This window comes from Anomaloglossus baeobatrachus, chromosome 4 (assembly GCF_048569485.1).
Source record: "Anomaloglossus baeobatrachus isolate aAnoBae1 chromosome 4, aAnoBae1.hap1, whole genome shotgun sequence".
Classification (NCBI taxonomy): Eukaryota; Metazoa; Chordata; class Amphibia; order Anura; family Aromobatidae; genus Anomaloglossus; species Anomaloglossus baeobatrachus.
The window spans coordinates 324510158-324517361 of NC_134356.1; positions in this window are offsets into that span (position 1 = coordinate 324510158).

Sequence of the window (7204 nt, forward strand, 5' to 3'; positions counted from 1 at the left end):
ATTAACCCTTTCAGGGCATATACAAATACTATTCATTACTAGACACATATTCAAATAGAAATTCAAGAAAACAAAATTGGTGTGGTACAAGGATCAAATTAATCTATTCAGGGCAGATATAAATACCATTCATTACAAAACAGCTATTCACATGGGAATTCAAACATACTATATAGACTTGCTTTAAAAAAAAAAAAAAAATTTATCTTAAAAATGAAATTTGAAATGGTTAAAATTGTGCTCCGGATATTTTTGGAAACAACTTATTGCACCAAAGGTGGCAACCTTAATAAGTGGGACCAAGTTCACAAGGACGGAAGTAATAATTAACGTGTGCTGTCTATGCATTCATTAAGGCCTTCCAGAATTATTTCACATTACTTCCCAATCAGGTGGGAGAGGGAGCGCTTTCCCTCTCCCAGCCCCCTAAATGCTGTGATTGCTATTGATCACGACAATTAGGGGGTTTCACACCCAAGAGCAGTGCGGGGACAGTCTGTAGCTGTGACAGCCGGAGCTTGGCTATAACTTATGCCGAGCTCCTGATGGTGATCGTGCATGCACAGTTCCTGTACCTCACGTGATGACAATGATGTACATGCCATTTGTCGGAAATCCCTATCTGACCATGACATGTATGTATGTCAAAGATCGTTAAGAGGTTAAAAAAAAATCCTGTTTAGAGATAAGCTTATAAGATTATCTCAGCACAGGAACATTATTTTAAACAAAGCCAATTTTGGAACATATTTTACTCCAAGATCTATAGAGTAAAATGAAGTGTAAAATAAGCTTTGATTGGGGGAAAACTCCTTTACACATGCAAAATACAGTGGAAAGAGAAAAACACTAAACCTATTATTGTAAAACAAATCTCAATATTTAGAGCCACTTTTACCCTTGGATGCACCATTATGAAACTGCTCATCATAAGCAGAAATGAGTTCATGCACCATGAAGAGCATTTCAATCATAATGATCACACAAACAGAGCCATTTAACCTCATGATCCCAGTATATAAAGTATAGGCAAAAGGCGAATCCTTCTTTGAAGACATTACATGGGATTTCTGTAACGCAAATGATGCTGATACCTTATATGATCACACATGTCAGGATTCACTCAAAGACGCCTGGCTTGTTAGGGCATTCGGTATATAGGAAAGCTGATTGTGTACTCGTACACACGCCAATGTACTGGATATACAGTAAACTAGAATATTATGTTTAAAAACTACAGTATATAAGTTAAAAGCTTCTTGAGAAATTAAATTAAAAGATAAAAAAAGAAAAACAAAACATGCAACTACACTAGTGTCCAAAATTAAGGAAACACCTGCAGTTTTTCAGCATCACCAATATTTTATGAAAGTTTTCACTGACTTACTTACTTGAACACATGTCCTCTTCTGTGAGCGTACCCTAAAGGCCGCTTTACACACTGCAATATCGGTACTGATATTACCAGCGTTCGTACCCGACTTCATCGGTTGTGCGACATGGGCCAATCGCTGCCCGTGTCGCACAACATCACCCGGACTTACCTTCCCTGCGACGTCGCTGTGACCAGCGAACCGCATCCTTTCTAAGGGGACATCACAGCAGCATCACTGAACCGCCGCCCAATAGAAGCGGAGGGGCGGAGATGAGCGGGACGTAACATCCCGCCCACCTCCTTCCTTCTGCAATCTGGCCGGGAAGCAGGTAAGGTGAGGTTCCTCGTTCCTGTGGTGTCACACGGAGCGATGTGTGCTGCCGCAGCAACGAGGAACAACTTTGTTACTGCTGCAGTAACGATATTTGAGAATGGACCCCCATGCCACAATGAGCGATTTTTCACGTTTTTGCGACGATGAAAAATCGCTCATAGGTGTCACACGCAACGGCATCGCTAAAGGATGTGCATCACAAATTCCGTGACCCCAACAAGATCTCTTGAGCGATGTCGTAGCGTGTAAAGCCCGCTTAAGACTGGAGTCACACGATGGTATGGCATCCAATGCGAGCACATCAGATGCGATATGCTAATGACCTTCAGCTCCCGCTGTACTGCCAGCATGAGCTGAATGTCATGTGACTGTGATCCCATCCTGCAATTGGATCACAGCTGCGGAGGAGAGGGTGGGCGCTGCAGAGGAGTGGGAGGGATTAATCTCCCCATCTCATCCATTGTCAGTTGATGCAATTATCGCACTGCACTCAGATGTCATCCCAGTGAAATCCGATGTTTCACTTGCTCCCACAGACTCCAGAATCTGGATGAGAAAAAAGCTACCCCTCTGCTCTCCCTCATTGAATAACATTGGTCCGAGTACAATGCATGCATTGCACTTGTCTGATTTATACACTCATGTGAGTGTACCCCAATTAGAATATGCAGCAGAAAACTGTGATTTTACTATTATTCTAACACCTTTTCCTAAACATTGGGGTTGCTAGAAATCACCATTTAATAGGGGTACATACTGCTGTCAAGTATCCTCTAAGTGAAATGGATATAATTGTCATTGTCATAACTCTGACAACATGTAAGATAAAATTATAATATAATTTATAATGAATGGTGTGTAGTGTAAAGCCTAAAAATAAAATCAAAACTTGTTTGTGCTCCAAAATGGTAACAATGAAAATGACAATTCTTCCTGGATAAAAAGAAAGTCCTCACACCAATTAATTGATGGGAAATCAAATATATTTGGTTGTCAGACTATGGTGACAAAAAATATTACACATAACAAGCTTTTGTGCACAAAAACAGTAAAACACCGAATTAAAAAATAAAATTAAAATCTGGTATTGCAATAGGCATAATAAAAACGTTGTTTATACAGCCCACAAAACCAAACCTGAAAAAAAGAAAAACCTAAAACAAAAAACTCATATTGCAAAATTGCTATTTTTTCCATATCCTTTCTCCCACAATTTTTTTTTAAACATTTTTCAATACAGTCTATTAACCCTCAAATCATGCACTAAAAAGAAATCCCCCCTCAAGAATAATTGCTAAAGCTACTTTGATAGAAAAGTAAAAAAAATTATGACTGTTAAGAAAAAGAAAGTTGCATCCCAAAGGTCAAAGTGTAGGTTTCCCTTAAAGGGACTCTGTCACCAGGTTTTTGCCACTTAATCTGAGAGCAGTATGATGAAGGAAAATAGACCCCGACTAAATCAATGTGTCACCTACTGGGCTGCACTGTGTAGCTTTTATAATATTACTGTTTAATCACCAGTAGATTATCATAAGAGGACTACTTGGTGTGCTGCCAGATAGTCCAGCTTATTCATGAGCTCTGTATAGCTGCTACATCTGCAGCAGAGAATACATTGACTTTATCAAAATGACAGCAAACAGCCCAATAAGTGACACATCACTGGATTCAGGGTCTCTGTGTCTACATTATGCAGCTCTCAGATGGGGTAACAAAAACTTGGTGACAGATTCCCTTTTAGGGACTATATGTTCACATATTAGGAAATTGTATCTATTGCTATTTCCAATAATGAGTTTGTCATCAAAATTGCCCTCCACATCAGCAGGAGCTATGGTGACAATAGAATAGGGAATCCACAGGAAGATTTTCTCCAGTGTAGACGGATTCTGCTTTGCGAAATGCGTTAGTTTTTCTATACACAGAATACAGACTGCCATAGATGTTTTTAGGGACTTGTGTGTTGTAGACCACACATTTTCACAAGCCCAGTTACAGCATATTTCACACCTTGCTCATGTCTGCCCTTGTTTAGATGAAAAGTCAAAAAACAAATTATCTTTCTATCCGGAGGACCAATCATGCATTACCATTATATGGCTAGAGATATCGGATTGTTTCTGAACAGTACTGTGCAATGATACTTAATATAATGCAGCAACACTATGTTGCTACAGTCTTTCACAATTACCAAAATCTGCACATTATTGGGGTTGACCAACCTGGATAAACACTTCAAACAGGGAAAAATATGGAGTTCCACTTTAAGCAATATAAGCTCATGAAAAGTTCAATTTTAAAATATTTTTTTAGTATTAGGGATGAAAGGAGTAATCAAATACTATAAATATTAGGTTTGCTCTGAATTTCTGCTCATGGTTTTTATAGTACGATATTACAACTCTTGCTTGGTGCAGAAATGCATAGCTGGAAGGCTTCCCTACCTCCCAGATATTTTCATGATAGTTAAAATTATGACAGAAAAGGCAAAAACAAATTGGGTGATTTACTGTCTTATTTTCTATGTGACAGCTGTGTGTTGATTGGTAAATATGGTCTATCCCGGGTGTGCTAATATCTCTGCAGCTATTGACAAATTGGTTCCTCCTGCTAAAGATCTTCAGAAGGAATTTCTGTTCATTTCTGAAAAGCCAGGGAAAAAAAAACTTGCATAATTAAGGGAGGAGGAAGACTAAGCTCAAGGAATTTCCGTTGACTAGACATCTAAGTGATTTACAGCAACCATAAACATGTCAAGCATAACTTTCTCACCTGAAGCGAATGAACACTTCATCATCGCGAAGAGACAACTTGCTGATGTTGCTCTTCTATCATGTTATCAACATGTTTAGTGTTGTTTGTATTTGTTTGTCAGATGTTTGGGTCACGGATATTCATCTTCAGGTTCTCAGTGTTTCTCATTGCCAAACTTTATTATTAAGGGTATAAAAGGTAAAAAGTATGGAGATGGTGACAGTAACCTGTCAAAACTGGTGGGTGTCTCCTTAGGGTCTGGAGTAGGAATCTGTCAGGAAGCCATAGTGTAATGTGCTGGCTTAGGAGAGGAACAGGAGAGGTAACCTCTGGAGATGTGGAGGACATGCCACAACATAGCTGAGCTTTCACTCAAACCTCTGCTGGCCATTAGTGGGTGAACAGGACAAATAAAACTGATTATTGCATATTACAAGTGTATTTAACATATATGTAGACCTCCACTAACTGGCTCTACCTTGTTCACCATCAGCCCTGAAAAAAATTCTATTATTTTATTGTATTGTTTTTTATTGTTATAGTTATTTCATTTTTTTAATTCAATTTCTTATACATAAAGAGCAAATAACAGAAATACACAGATTTATTTATTTACTTTATATAAGTAGTGTTTTATTTTTTTTAGCATGTAGTGTAGTTTGAATGATTTAGGTCCAAAATGAAGGTTAATGTCAATTTAAACAGCCAAACTTGACGTTCTTGTGATATAGCTTTGTGGAAAAGGTACCTATTCGCTTGATAGCTCTGTGAAACTGTTGCCTACAGAGATGGGCTCTTGACACTGTCTGCCAGCCTGAGGCTGTCCGCTTTGTGTCTGCTTTAATTGAAAATTAATAGTTAGGAGGTTGCTATGGAAATGATACCATTGCTTGCAGACAGCAAACCCAGCTTTTTTGCAAAGAGACACTAGTGGTATTGTTTGTCCTTGTTGACCTTGGAAGTTCAAAAGCCCGGAGGAGGAAAGGGGATGCAAATATTTTACTTAAAAAAAAAATAATTTACATATTGATAGTATTATTTTTAATGGCAGAAACATTATTTTTCCCTGACGCCTGAGCACACAATGAGTCTATATATTGGAAAAGTGTTAATTACTAGGACCCAGTATAGCAGGTTGATGAGAAAAAGACACTGGACAATATGTCATCGTTTTAGTAAACGTAAACACATTAGTGTGAAAATGTTACTTGACTGACGTGATAATGGAAACTATAATTTATTTCCTCTGAGGACGTAAAGTCATTTGTGTCATTATGTACATTATTCACGGCTTCTTCGAAATGTGTAAGCTCTGTGGACAGTTGGGAACAGTATAAAAAGGTGAAGAAATCCTAAAATGAAATCCGTGTAAGCTGCCATGTTTACCTTAATTTGTCTCTACAATTATCTGTATACTTGAGCAAGATTAATGGCAATTGCCTTCCAGCTGTTTGGTGTGTTAACCCTTCGCATTCTCGGGAACATCCGCACATTAAAGTTCTGTGTCTGATTTTTGGAGTCAATTTATTGTCTAGATGTTATTTACGTAGCGCCGATATACTCCGCGCCACAGTAGCATGCCAATAAAACAAAGCGAAGAAATAGAAAACAGAATGAATCATTTATTAACTCTTATTAATCATTGTTTAAATGTTGTCAACATCGGCAGTATAAACAACAAACAAACAAACAAACAACAGCCAAAAAAAGAGATGCATATGGGAACATTGTCTGGATTTCATATACGTAGATGGTATTTACGCAGCGCCAATATACCGTGCGCCACAGTAGCATGCCAATAAAACAAAGTGAAGAAATAGAAAATACAATGAATCAATATGGAGCTAATTATTTATTTAAATGTCCACATTGTCAGTATAAACAACAAACAACAACCAAAAAAGAGATGTATATGGTAACATTGTCTAGATGTCATATACGTAGATGTGACATACGTAGCGCCGATATACTCTGCGCCACAGTAGCATGCCAATAAAACAAAGTGAAGAAATAGAAAATAGAATGAATCAATATGGATCTAATCATTTATTTAAATGTCCACATCAGCAGTATAAACAACAAGCAAACAACAACAACAACAAAAAAAAGAGATGCATATGGTAACATGTTATACAGTTCTAAGATATAAACGATGGTAAATTGGGTATTTCAGTTAAGCTTATAGGTGGTAATAAAATATGCCTGGGGCCCAGAAAGTGAAATTTGCTATAATTATCTAAATCGTCTGCATTAAAGGCTATTAGGCGTAGCTATTTTAAGTACTTTGTGCACTTTTCCTCCTCAGTTCAATGTTGAGATGTGAATAAAAGTAAAGGCAGATGTTGATCAATTAAAACTTAGTACAAATTGCTGGATGATTGTATCCTATCAAAGTTTGTCCCCTGGTGTCATCCAGACTCCTCAAGTTGTGACTTCTTGGTTTGAGGGCAAAAAAAAAGAAGTATAACGAGACTAATTTGTCCATGGTGATTGTCCTTAAACTTGATTTATATGTTTGTGGCATATTTGTGTGTTGGATGAAAACTTTTTAAAACCTGTGACATATGATTCGACCGTCTGTGACTTTTAAAAGGGTCAGACGTATACAACGAGTGGCTTGTATCTGACACATATTGTGAGACATAAAAGTGCCATTTATCATACATGACCCCAACATGTCTGTCTTGGGTGTAACTCTCGGAGAACTAGCCAGCTCTGAGAAGAAGAAAAAAAAATGCAAA